General features: G+C 39.4%; 1 pseudogene; it reads left to right on the top strand.

The window, feature by feature from the left end:
- Positions 1-11,631: 11,631 nt before the first annotated feature.
- Positions 11,632-12,225, top strand: LOC145090858 (ethylene-responsive transcription factor ERF026 pseudogene; annotated as a pseudogene).
- Positions 12,226-13,631: the final 1,406 nt, after the last annotated feature.

Here is a 13,631-nt window from a genome sequence, read left to right as displayed (position 1 = left end):
ACAATCTCTGAACACTACTGATGCCCGCACTGATCGATCGTCGGCAATCTCTACTTCTAAAGGGCAATCCAACATGCCTGAAGACTCAATAAACTTCTTGCTAAGCGCAAGAGAAACAAACGATCGGGTGGCACCCGAGTCAAACAACACCTGAACACGGATACCGTTCACATGGAACGATCCTAACGCATATACATAGAGCACATATCAATAACATAACATCTTATAAATAAAATAGAGGGAAAGAATCATACCCGTCACCACATCGGGTGCGGCGCATGCCTCCTCGGTAGTCAGCTGAAATGCCCGGCTCCTCACCACTGGAGCCTCTGCCTTGCCCTGCCGGCCATCAGTGATCCGCAGGGTCGCTGGAGCTAGCGCCTTCACTTGTGTTGCTGCTGTCAACTGGGGGCAATTGGCCTTCTTGTGGCCCCTTTGGTTGTAGTGGAAACACAACAACTCAGGCGTCTGTATCACAAGTGCAGGGGCGGTACAATCCCTGCTGAAATGCCCCGTCTTGCCACACTTATAGCAGCCCGACGATCCCAGTCTACATGCCTCCTTATGAGGCCTGCCGCATTTCCTACAGCGGCTCGGTCCTGACTGGCCTTTCGGCCTACCATCTGATCCCTTGGGCTTCTTCCCCGAAGTCCCTCCTGTCTGTCCCTCCTCTGCCTTCCTCTTCCGGATGTGCTCCAGATCTATCTCCCTCTCTCTCGCCCTGGCAATCATAGAGTCCAAGGTGGGGCAAGCTGAAAAACTGACATGCTCCCGAATATCAGCTCGGAGCATGTCATGGTAGCGGGTCCTCCTCATATCCTCATCAACCGCGTACTGGGGCACCAACGATGCCCTTCCCCGGAACTTGGTGGTGATCTCCGCCACAGTCTACGTCGTCTGCCTCATATCTAGGAACTCCCTGGCCAGCTGCTGAAGCTCGACAGTCGGCGCAAACTCTGCCCTGAACCTGGTCACAAAGTCCGACCAGGTCATAGCCTCGACAGCTGAGGCTCCCAACGAGTCACCAACGGACTCCCACCGATCCCTAGCTCGATCTCATAAACACCCTGCTGCAAACCTCACCTTCGACCCCTCAGGGCAGAAGCTAGTCAACTGTGCAGACTCAATGTCTGCAATCCATCGCCTGGCAGCTATGGGGTCCTTCGCCCCGTGAAAATCCGATGCACCACTGCCCCTGAAGTCCTTATAGGACAGTGTGTGAGATCCCGACTGGCCAGATGCCATGTCGCTCTTGAATGCCCTGAGGCGATCCTCCATCAACTCGACTATCCCTTCCTTGATCGACCCGAAGATAATGGGGGTCGACTCAAGGATGCCCCTGGTGATCTCTGACGCGATGTACTCGCGTAGCCTCTCATCTACTGGCTCGGAACCTGTTCCCGAACCCGATCCCTCTCCTGAACTACCAACTACTGGCCTCGAGCGTAGTACCACCATTCTGGAATACATAAATAACAACCGTTAGCGATACTGATACTTCTTGAGGGATCACATCTACTACAAGTTCCCTGGTCTTATCTTGGCCTTCTTCGGTTCGGGTACGGATCCTCTTCTTTCAGTAGTACGGGCCCATACTACCTTCCAAATCTATCCGTACCTTCTTCAAGGACTGCCTTGACTCCACCAGATCCCTTTCACTACTGTTGTTCACTGCTATACTCATCCTAGGCTTGCCCTAGGGAAATATCTGACTTCACCCTACCCGATCCTCAGCTGCTGAAGGCCTCCTTGTAATGCCAATTAGCCATTACCTGAATACCATCACATGTGATGAGGCTCAGATAATCCTTCGAGTAACAGACTCATCCCTACAACGGTTAGACTCAGACAAGAGCTGCGCAATAGGGACAAATCCAGCACTCTAAGATTATTCGGCCCAGATCACATGTGACGTGATGTATTCACCTAATGGCTAACTCCAATCACTCAGGGTCCCACGAAGCACAAAGCAAGCAGCATTCAGACGAAAGGAAACAATCTCAAGCGAATCCACTCTCATAGAGAGAAACTGACTAGCATACAGTGCTAAACTCATACTATTAAGCATAACCTAAATAGGCTATCCTAGTGCTGTCTACTCAATTCTAGCATGTAATTTTTATACACGGAAGCACATAAAGCAGGCACATAAGGCATCACTCCAAGATCCTTAGTCCTATTCTAGCATGTTGTTCTACTGAAACTGATAAACATAACATAAGCTTGTAGGGGTACTTTGGGGAATACTTACTTGAGCTCGGCCGGTCGCGCACATCACACACTTTGTTCCTTCTTAAAACTCTTTACTTAACCTTTTAGAAAACTTTTTCTTTTTCAAAACCTTTTAATCCCTCGATTTGAGTTCAGACACCTAGCGGAAAGTCTTCAAACTCTTCCCACTACTGTCAAAACTCTCGGATCTCTTTCCCTGAAGCCTCATTTCAATAAGTAGTCAGTTGCGGGCTAAGAGGCCTCGTAGTCAGACTTCACATTGATTGAAGCAGCTGTTGGAGAGAAGGCAACCAGATATGAGTGATGGAACCGGTGTTGATCAAAGACATGCACCGAGTGCCAGGAATGACTATAAGCCGATAGAGTCGTTTTAACATGCCAGCCCGAAGGTGTGTCTGAATCCCTCAAACCAGGGGTCTGATACCAATTTGTAACGACCCATTTTTCATGTCCAAAAATTTCATTTTTCAATTAATATTTAGTAAAATCATTTGCAAATAAACATTGTCCGATCAAACCATTTCATAAACATATACTATGTCTGAAAACCAAAACATGTGAACTATCAAAATATCAGAGTATGAATCCCAGAACAATCCCATGAATGTGGAAAAACAGTGTGTGTGTGTATGATGTGTCGCTACCGCGCCAGCTCCTTCCCCTTCGACGAAGAGATACCTGAAACCAAAACTGTAAACTGTAAGCACGAAGCTTAGTGAGTTCCCCCATCGTACCACATACCATACGATCACATAACATACATACTGCCAGGCTATTATGGGGTGCCTGACTACCCGGTGCGGCCATTCTGGGGTGCCGACTACCCGTGCAACCATTCTGGGGTGTCGTCCTACCCGTGTCAAGCCATTCTGGGGTGCTGACTACCCATCGGTCCTAACAACCGATCCTCGGGGACTATTTCAACCCTACTGCTACTATCACATATATCATAACATAAACATACTATCAGACATATATGGGGTGTCCGAATTACCCTTCGGTCCTATCAACCGAACTTGGGGACTATTCCCCTCCTACTACCACTATCACATATAACATATCAGGCTAGCATATAAACATATCACCACATACTGTCAGGCATATCTGGGGAGTCTGACCAACCCTTTTCGGTCCTAACAACCGAACTCTACTACTATCACATATAACATATCCTGCCAGCATATAACATATCAGGTAGTAGCAAAACGAACCAAGGAGTCCTCTAAACCACAACCAAGCCAATAAATGGTTCCAAAAAGTCTTAAAGATCCTCTAATGAAGGTTCAACCTTAGAAACAGAAAAATGGGTCGAGTTTTTACCTTACTATTCTCTGAAATGAGCTCACAACTTCTGTCCTCCTCCTTCTCCTTGATCTTCCCTCCTTCTCTTATTCAAAACTTCAAAGAAGCACACACAAACACTCAAATCTCAAAGAAGAAGGTTAGGGTTTGGCTAAGGTTGCTCTGAGAGCTTGGGGGCGAGCTTGGGGGCGCATAAGGTGGTTTAAATAGGGTGCAAACCCTTGAAATTAGGGTTTCATCCAGACAGCGGGGACTCGCCGAGTCACCAACTTAAACGTGCTCAATATCCCTACTCTACTCGGCAAGTCGGGCCTAGAACTCGCCGAGTCCAAGGCTAAAAAATGTAAATTACTTAGATAGGTCATACATACCAGGAACCAGGTGCTACATCCTTATAGTCATGTCGTGACAAACGGTTTTCCCTAAAAACTAAGCTTTTGACTCCTTAGTGCCCCATACCGATCCATTTTGTAAAATTGGTGTTACATACTTATGGGTCATCTTTAATAATCTAGGTTGTAATGGGTGGTTGTGGACTTCCATGAGAAATCTCGCCTTGGGGGCATCAAATACTCAATATGACTAGCCGAACCTGGTCACCAACATCCCTCCATAAATAGGAGCTCCCACCCTATCCTTCCAAGCTCTGTCAGTGAGGAAATTTGCCATACAATATGTTAAATGGAAAAAAGTTTGTGGTGTGATGATACGAAATGGATCAAGTATGGGAATATGTTCTCCTTCTTTATTCTGATTGATCGAGAATGTGATCAAGCTGTGGATGAACTTGTGGATAGGGGATCGGATGCGCCCCTTTCAAGCTAAACCAACCATATAACTTCCATTTGCAATTGTTGTCCACCACTCTGCTTCATCAATGCCATGAGGTAGATGCTTATGGCAATTGTATAGAAAAATAAGGAACCATTCAATCATTACCTCTAACTGATTGTAGAGGTCCAGTCTCCATGTAAGCTCCACCAAGCTATATTCATGTCTTCTCCCTCCAAGACAAAATGTAAAGTTTCCTGTGTCATCAACCTCTTCTTGCTTCCTAAATTTGGTTGTAGCAAAAAACTCAATGTATAGTTCTTTGAATACCGATTCTTGTAGTTGGAAAAATCTTATCCACCCCGTACATGTCACTCTAACCACACCACCATCAAATACTTTATTGAGATATGGTGCCACTCCTTCTTTAGGTATGGTTTCCCGAATCCAACACCAGTTAATAATTGGAGGCAGGTGAACTTCTTTTACCCGTAAACATTCTAACCTCTTTCTCCATTCTACCAATACCATAGGTTCCACCACTTCGAGAAATCTATTCCAAGCGATTCAGGTGGGTTGTTAGCTCTCCTTGGTCTCACATATTTAGATGAAGATTCACAGAAAATCAAGAAATTGAGAGGAAATGTTCATCATGAGGAAGAGAGAAAACGACATGGGGTGTTTACTTTGTTAAAAAGAAAATGAATCAAAATTGCTTTTTAGGGTTAAAGTTCAGTTACTATGTTGAAAACTCACCACAACATGGCATTTCAAAAACAACCGATCTTATTCTCGCTTTGAAATTACGTGATTTTCCAAAGGCCCACAACGTGGGAACAACTCCTCCACTTCATGGCCACTAGTCAATCCAAAAAAATTTCTAAATATTTTTGCTTTAAAATCTCACACCCTACACTTATGTATTGCTTGCCCTCACAACAATAATTAGAAAATGGTGATAAAAGAGAGAAAACCCTAAGTTAAACAAACTAAAAATAAAAAATAACACAAAAAGTAAAAGGAAACATAAATGCAAACCGCAGATTGCCTCCCGTAAGTGTTTTTTTGCGGAGTCATGAGTTGGACTCCTTCCCGCTCTACGTTGCAGCGGCTATCTCCAAAATCACATTCTCACCTTCCTTTTCTACCTTTGGCATCCCTTCTTCATATCTTTTGACACGATGCTTATTGGCCTTAAATATTGTGCCATCCTCTTTGATTAGCTCAATTTCCCCATGTGGAAACACTGCTTTCACAATGAATGGTCTATACCGTCGTTTCTTCAATTTCCGGGAAAAAAGCTTCATTCTTGAATTAAAAAGAAGAATCTTTTGTCCCGATTCAAAATCTGTGTTTCCTTGCAACCTAGCATCATGTTATCTCTTTGTTTTGTCTTTGTAAATCAACGAGTTGGTGTATGATTTGTTTCTCAACTCATCCAAGGCGTTAAGTTGCATTAAAAGATAAGCCTTGTGTTCAATTTCGACTAGTAAATGAAAATATTTTCCAAAAACTAACCTGTAAGGTGTAGTACCAATGAGTGTTTTGAATGGGTTCAAAATGCCCACAATGTATCATCGAGTTATTTAGACCATTTTTTTATTTACTCCAACCGATCTTTCCAAAATTCTTTTTAAAGCACAATTATTGGCTTCGATTTTCCCACTTGTTTGAGGGTGATAAGGTGTTGCAAACCTATGGTGTACACCATATTTTTGTAACAACTTTTCAAGTTGATCACTCATTAAAGCTCTAGGCATACCAAAACGAGAGAACAATCTTTTACGAAATTTAACAACTACGCGTGCGTCATTAGTGGGTAAAGCTTGCGCTTCCACCCACTTCAACATGTAATCAACCCCAAATGTCGAAGACTTCACAAACTTGGATGCTATTATGGGGCATCTCATTTCGAGATGAAATATTTTCTGATCGTTGGCATGAATCACAATCCTTCACAAACGTAGTAGCATCCTTGAAGATCGAAGGCCAATAGAATCCCATGTCAAAAACCTTTTTGGTTGTGTATTGAGACGCATGATGTCCTCTAGTAGGCCCACTATGACATTGTTTCAGAATGTCATTTGCCACTTTCCCAAACACACATTTCCTAATCAACCCATCAGGGTAACTTCTAAACAAGTATGGCTTATCCTAGAAATAATATTTAATTGTGAGAATAGTTTCTTATTTTGCTGATGAGATAAGCCCTTTGGAAGATATTTTCTTGACAAATAATTCACTATGTCAGCATACCAAGGTTCTTCACCTGCTATAACTATCAAGTATTCTTCATGAGAGTTATCATCGACCTTGCCTTCTTTCAGTTGTTCAAGCTTCGGGTTTTCCAAATGTGAGAGATGATCAGCAGCCATATTCTCCATTCCCATTTTGTCTTTGATCTCGATGTCAAATTCTTGTAACAAGAGCACCCACCAAATCAGCCTAGGCTTCACATCGTACTTACTGAACAAATATTTAAGAGACGAATGGTCAGTAAAAACAATTGTCCTGGACAAAATTATACAGGGACGAAACTTGTCAAATGCATAAACCACAACCAAAACTTCCTTTTCAGTAGTAGTATAATTTTCTTGGGTTCAGTTTAGTGTTTTACTTACATAATAAACTGGTTGAAAGTGTTTTTCAACCCTTTGCACTAAAACCACTCCAACAGCAAAATCACTCACGTCACACATGTGTTCAAAAGGGAGGTTCCAATTGGGGGACACCATTATGGGAGTCTTTGTTGATTTTTCATTCAAAGTTTCAAACGCTTCTAAACACTCACTAGAAAAATTAAAGTCCATGTTCTTTTAAAAACAATTGAGTTAAAGGTCTCGTTATTTTGAAAATCTTTAATGAATCCGCGGTAAAATCCTGCATGATCTAAAAAGCTTTGCACCCCTTTTATGCTTGTTGGGGGGTGGTAGTTTGCAATGGTGTCGATCTTTTCTAGATCGACGTCAATCCCCTCCTTGGAAACTTTGTGACCTAAAACTATCCCCTCATTGACCATAAAGTGGCACTTCTTCCAATTCAAAACTAAATTGGTCTTTTCACACCCGGCAAGCATTAAATCAAGGTTAGCCAAACAATCATCAAAAGAGGAACCCAAGATAGAAAAATCGTCCATGAAAACTTCCATGAACTTCTCCACCATATCGTGAAAAATGTTGATCACACATCTCTGAAACATGGTTGGGTCGTTACACAATCCAAATGTCATTCTTCTATAAGAAAACGTTCCACTGGGACATGTGGATGTCGTTTTCTCTTGGTCTTGTGGATCTATCGGAATCTAGAAATATCCTGAAAATCCCTTTAGAAAACAGTAATAAAGGTGAACAGATAAACGCTCAAGCATTTGATCAATAAAAGGAAGAGGAAAGTGGTCTTTAATTGCAAGTGGAATCGTTTGACTTGTGATAATTGATACACACTCGCCAACCGGTTACCGTTCGATTCGGGATGAGTTCGTCATTCTCATTCACCACCACAATTATCCCCCTTTTCTTTGGCACCACATGAATTGGACTTACCCATGGACTATCCGAAATGGAGTATATGATTCCCATGTCCATTAATTTTACTATCTCCTTTTTTTTACCACCTCTTGCGTATTAGGATTTAATCTTCTTTGAGGTTGAACTATTGGTTTGGCCCCTTCTTCCAGATTAATCTTATGCGAGCAATACGAGGGACTAATTCATTTGATGTCGGTGATTTTCCAAGCAATAGCCTTTTTCCGTATTTTCAAAACCTCCACCAAACTCTCATTTTCCTTTAGCTCTAAATCAACTACTATTATAATAGGCTTTTGCTCATTTTCTTCCATAAATACATACGCCAGATGTTTGGGAAAGGTTTTCAACTCCAATTTCGGCCCCTGTTTAGGTGCCATGGCTTGGCCACTATACGACGTCGTGGTGTTCACTATATTTACGTATGATCGTGCATTTCCTATCGGCCACGTTGTGGTGAGTCTTCAATTTTTTTTGCTTCTTCAAAATCGCTTTCCTCTAGAAGTCTCTCAGGTTCTGCTAAATTACATTCAACATCAAATTCACTTTCCTTTAAAGTCATGAACCCTTCTGATTCATTTTCTTTCCACCATTCTAATTCTTTTTCCGACAATGTATCGAACATGTCCACTGAGAAAACTAAGTCATCACTTATATTTGAATGCTTCATTGCCCTATCAATCCCAAAGGTAATGGCGTCTTCTCTTACATGAAGAGTAAGCTTCGACTCTCTAATATCCACTAAGGCCCGTATGGTGCTTAGGTAAGGTCTTCCAAGAATGATCGGGACTTGGTTGTCTTCTTCCATATCTAAAACAAGAAAATCTATAGAAAAAACAAAATTGTTAGTTCTAACCAATAAGTCCTCACATATACCTCTTGGAAAAGTCACCGTCTTGTTGGCAAGGTGAATTGCCATGCGAATTGGCATTGGCTCCGGAAGATTTAATTTCTTAAAGAAAGATTAGTGCATAAGATTCACACTAGCACCTGAATCGGCGATGGCGTGACTTGTAGCTAAATTTCCGAATTAGCATGGAAGTGTTAAACTTCCCGGATCCCCCATCTTTTTTGGAAGCTTGTTGAGCATAGCGGGTGAGCAATTTTCATTTAGCACCACATTATAAGCCTCATCTATCTTTTTTCGATTCATGAGCAAATCCTTCAAAAATTTGCATATTTTTGCATTTGAGCCAATGTTTCAATAAAATGTATGTTGATTTGTAGGGCTGTAATGTGCTCCAGAAATTTCTTAGTCTTTTGCTTGTTTATCCAACTTTGCTCAACTTGGGAATGGCAACGATGATTGATAGCCTTTCACAGGAGTCTCATTTTTCTTATCAGCAACTGGTCACGCTATGGCATCTTCACCACGCCATGGCTGTTGTTCAATTGCTTCCTTTTCGTTTTCTTTTTCCGTTCCTTGCACTTCACTAGATTTATCAGTAGATAAAGGAACTAAGAGGTGATAATTTTACCACTCCTGGTTGTGATGGCCTTGACAAGCGCCTTTGGATTTTGTTCCGTGTTGCTTGCAAGAGATCATGGTAATCGATCGTTGAATTGCCTTGAGAGTTGACCGATTCGTTGCTCAGGATTGCAGATGGAGGCTTGTTGATTTCGAATGGCAGCATCACTATCGTTATTTTTTTGTTTTTATATTCTTTTTAAAATGTTTATTAAAAAACTTTTTTTGATCAATATATACTCGATTTTTCAGTTTTTCTATTTTTTTCGTTTCTTTTTTCTTTTCTTTTTAATTTTTCAATTAAATATCGGTTAGAGTTTGTGATTTTAACCATTATAAAAGTTTCAAATCATAATGATATTATACAACATACATTTTTGGATCAGGTTAATTTAGATCATGAAAATTTGGATCATATCATTTTGAATTAAATTTTTTTGGATCATATCATTTTGAATCATAGTAATTTGGATCATATCATTTATGAATCATATGATTTTTGATAATAATATATTGAATTAAATAAAGTTTTGTTCAATACAACATTTTGAGCATTATATGTTTTGAATCAATTGATTTGAATCATAAAAGATATAATAATTAATGGTCATAAAATATTTGAATCAAAATATTTTTAGATTATAACAAATTAAGGATCATAAACGTATTGAATCATAATATTTTTAAATTATAAAAATCATCTCTATTTGGATCATATTATGTTCAACATTTAAAAAAAAATATTTTAAAATCAAGTTTGGTATCTAAAACACCTTATTTATTAAAAATTCTTTTTACAAAGTCATTAAAATAGTGGGTATAAATATTCCTTAGATTTTTATAATTTTTGGAGAATATTTTTTTTGGCCTATTTTATAAATATAAAAAAATATTATTTTTTTCAAAATTTTATAATTTTGTCCATTTTGTATAAGATTTCGTTTTTTGATATACTTTTTTTCAAAGGAAAAAAATTTATAGTCTAATTATTAAATGGGTGGAAACTAAAAAACTCGACCTAGAGAGTAACATGTGTCATAAGTTGTGGGGGTGCGACGATTCAACGACTCGAATTTGGGTATGACGCGTTCATTTTGTTGCAATTACAAGATATTTTTTAGAAAAAGCAAATATCATTAAAATGGGCACTTTCATAGCAAGAAGCTACAAAGAGACCAAGTACAAACATGAAAAGGAAACAGGAACAAAAGAGCAAAGATGAAAATTAAGATGAAAAATGAGTGAAAGGCGCTCCATTCAACCCAATTTTCATCATTATTTCTCTACCAATCTCTCCAATTTTTTAAATGTACATAACAATCCCTAAAGTTTTTAGTTTTGATATTTTTCTTCTCTTATAATCTTAACCATCCAAATTAATTAATATATGGTTAAGATGTCTCCTCGCGGTTCCTATTAAATTTTGATTTCTTATATGATCTCTCACACACATACACACACGTGTATATATATATATATATATATATATATATATATATATATATATATATATATATATATATATATATATATATATATAATATTTTCTCCGTTTTAAAACTATTGTTTACAGACAAAAAATACACAGATTAAAGAAATATTAATTAGCATTAGTTTTTTTAATTGACAATTAGTATTTATGTTGTATTTAATTCCATTATTTTATTGTATTATTTTCATTATAAGTTAATTAATAATGAGAAGTATTTTAATAAAAAAAATTATTTATATTTTATATGATATTATTTTGAAACAAGTAAAAAGGAAATATATTAATGTGGACAAAAAGGGGGGGGGGGGGGGGGGGGGTGGGGCTTAGTCACGTCGGGTTAGATTTCTGTGGGACCTCACCTACCGACTCACTTATTACTGTACCTCACCACCCCAAATGGTACGTGAATCCCATAACACACAGTTTATGAAACAACATAAATAATCAAGGGAATATGTAAATTTATAAAGATAAATGGTTCTACGAAAAATTCCTATTTTGTTTTACGGGACTCCTGCCTTTTTGGAATATTCTTTATAGCCACAAGTGCACACTTGGCATCCGCGATTTCTCCACGTTCGGCGCCGCAATTCCTTTTTCTTCTTCTTTTTTTCTTTTTCTTTCTTCATATTCCCTTGAAATGGTGCTTCCAAATCCACAGCAGATAGTGACTCCTTCTCAACTTCATATAGTCGAAATATATTGACTTCATATAATCGAGGGGCTACAGGCTACTTGATAGTATATTTTAAGAAACTTTATGCTATCGGAATATTTTGTCTTGCCTATAAAAACCGTATCCACCTAACAATGGACCACCAACATAACTAACTACCCAAGCGTACACCCATCCATAAGATTGCATGGCTAACCGGCGTCGCAATTCCTCAGCTTTTCAGCTACCCCAAAATGATCAAACAGCTTCTCAATCCATCGCAGCAGCAGGTGGCTCCTCCCCAGTTTACCATGGAATCCGATTGCGAGCTGGGAAATGGGTTTCTGAAATTCGTGAAAACAAGTCCAGTCGCATATGGCTTGGTTCGTATCCGACACCAGAGATGGCTGCTGCTGCTTACGACGTGGCTGCATTGGCAATCAAAGGTAAGTATGCAGTCCTAAACTTTCCAGAATCTATTCTCGAAAATACGCTTCCCGAGTGTCCTACTGCCGATGACATCCGTGCCGCAGCTGCAAGAGCAGCTGCCGCTCGATCACCGGCGTATGAGTATGGTGGCGGAAGCATGACGGTGGGTGGTACAAATACAGCTCCTCCAGCTGGACCTGGTATGTATGTGGATGATGAAGCAGTGGTTGGCATGCCAAGTCTGTTGTCAGATATGGCGGAGGGAATGCTCCTTAGTCCACCGAGGATCGATTCTAATCCGCCAGACGATGGAACAAATTATTCTGGTGGAGGAAATTTGTGGAATTACTAAAAGCAGTCTTCGTAACAACCAGTACTATGCATGAACTATGAATCCCTGAATATCAGTAAAACTTTATTGTATGTTTTTATCGTGTGCCTTTGTTTTTTTATCACCAAGATCTTCGGTTAGCAAAACAACCATGATGTTGGAGTTTCTGTGGTTACACCGTTTATCTTTACGTAATTTTACATGTTTCCCAATAAATGTTAACATATTTGACCATTTGTCACGTAATAAAATATACCGGTTGAGTTTATGCTGTGTTTGATATTCCTTTATCAACTTAATTAAGCAATCCTTTAATCTTGGTTCTATAGGGGTGCATGGCAATCATATTCCAACCAAGAAACCGAGTGGTGCAGTTTTTCGGTTTTTATATGCGGTTCAATTTTATGTGGCTAGTGGTTTGATTTTTTTAACCGCATAGATATGATACAGTTTTTATTTGCGGTTTTAAATCACCACCGGTTCTTTAGTCCCTGAAAAACGTTTGTAAGGCAACTAATGATAAAAAAATCGTTCAATTTATTAAAAATAAATAAATTTAAGAGGGTATCTTAAATTAAGTATATCACAAAAGATGGTGAAGCTTCTTTGCCTCGATGGTTTTTATATCTTCCTTTGATTTCTTTATATGAGAATAGTTTTATTAAAATTTCATATACATTAGCCGGGTGTCACAGATGTTATCTAGAATTTACCCGAATACTCGAGAAGCTGATGAAGTATGCTAGTTTGTCCTGGAATACCCTAGAGCGTCCTAGAATTCTCTAGGACATGAAGGCTTATCTTGATCACTATAGAACAATGTAAACATCTAGATAGATTATTCTAGAGAAATCTTGTATAACAAAATAAGTAGTAGTATCTAGAGTATTCCGATGAGGAGGTGTAATCACCCTATAAATAGGGGTGTAGCCATTTGCTCCAAGATCATCGGAAGTTGCCTTGTATTCTCTTGAATTCGTATAATAAAATTTCTCTTTCGTTTGTAGTACTTCTCAATTCTTGTATCTTGCTTTCCAAGTCGTTAGTACATCGTTGAGACATCGTAGTAAGCCTAACTTAGTAAAAGAAACACTAAGTGACACACTGTGATTGAGTCAACCGGCCGTGACATGTGGTATCAGAGCCCAAAGTTCGTACAAGCAAGATATCATGGCTATGGAAGGAGGAAGTAGTGAAGTGGCAAACGTGCCCCTGTCATCGAGGAGAAAGGAAGAAAGTCCAAGAAGAGGGACCAATTGATAGATGCCTTGGCAAGCTTAGAAAACAACCTTACAAGGACGGAGATCAACGTCGGTGAGATCCTTGAATGGAAGGATTGATGGGTTTTAGCCATAAGAACTTCCTATGTGCGAATGCAAAACCCTAATGCTTGGATCTAGGCTTTCTAATTAAACATGCTTTGAATC

Source organism: Lactuca serriola, chromosome 2, assembly GCF_051521515.1.
Source record: "Lactuca serriola cultivar US96UC23 chromosome 2, Lser_US96UC23_V15, whole genome shotgun sequence".
Lineage (NCBI taxonomy): Eukaryota > Viridiplantae > Streptophyta > Magnoliopsida > Asterales > Asteraceae > Lactuca > Lactuca serriola.
The sequence above is the reverse complement of the archived record's forward strand: the minus strand, read 5'-3'. Positions and strand labels throughout refer to the sequence as shown.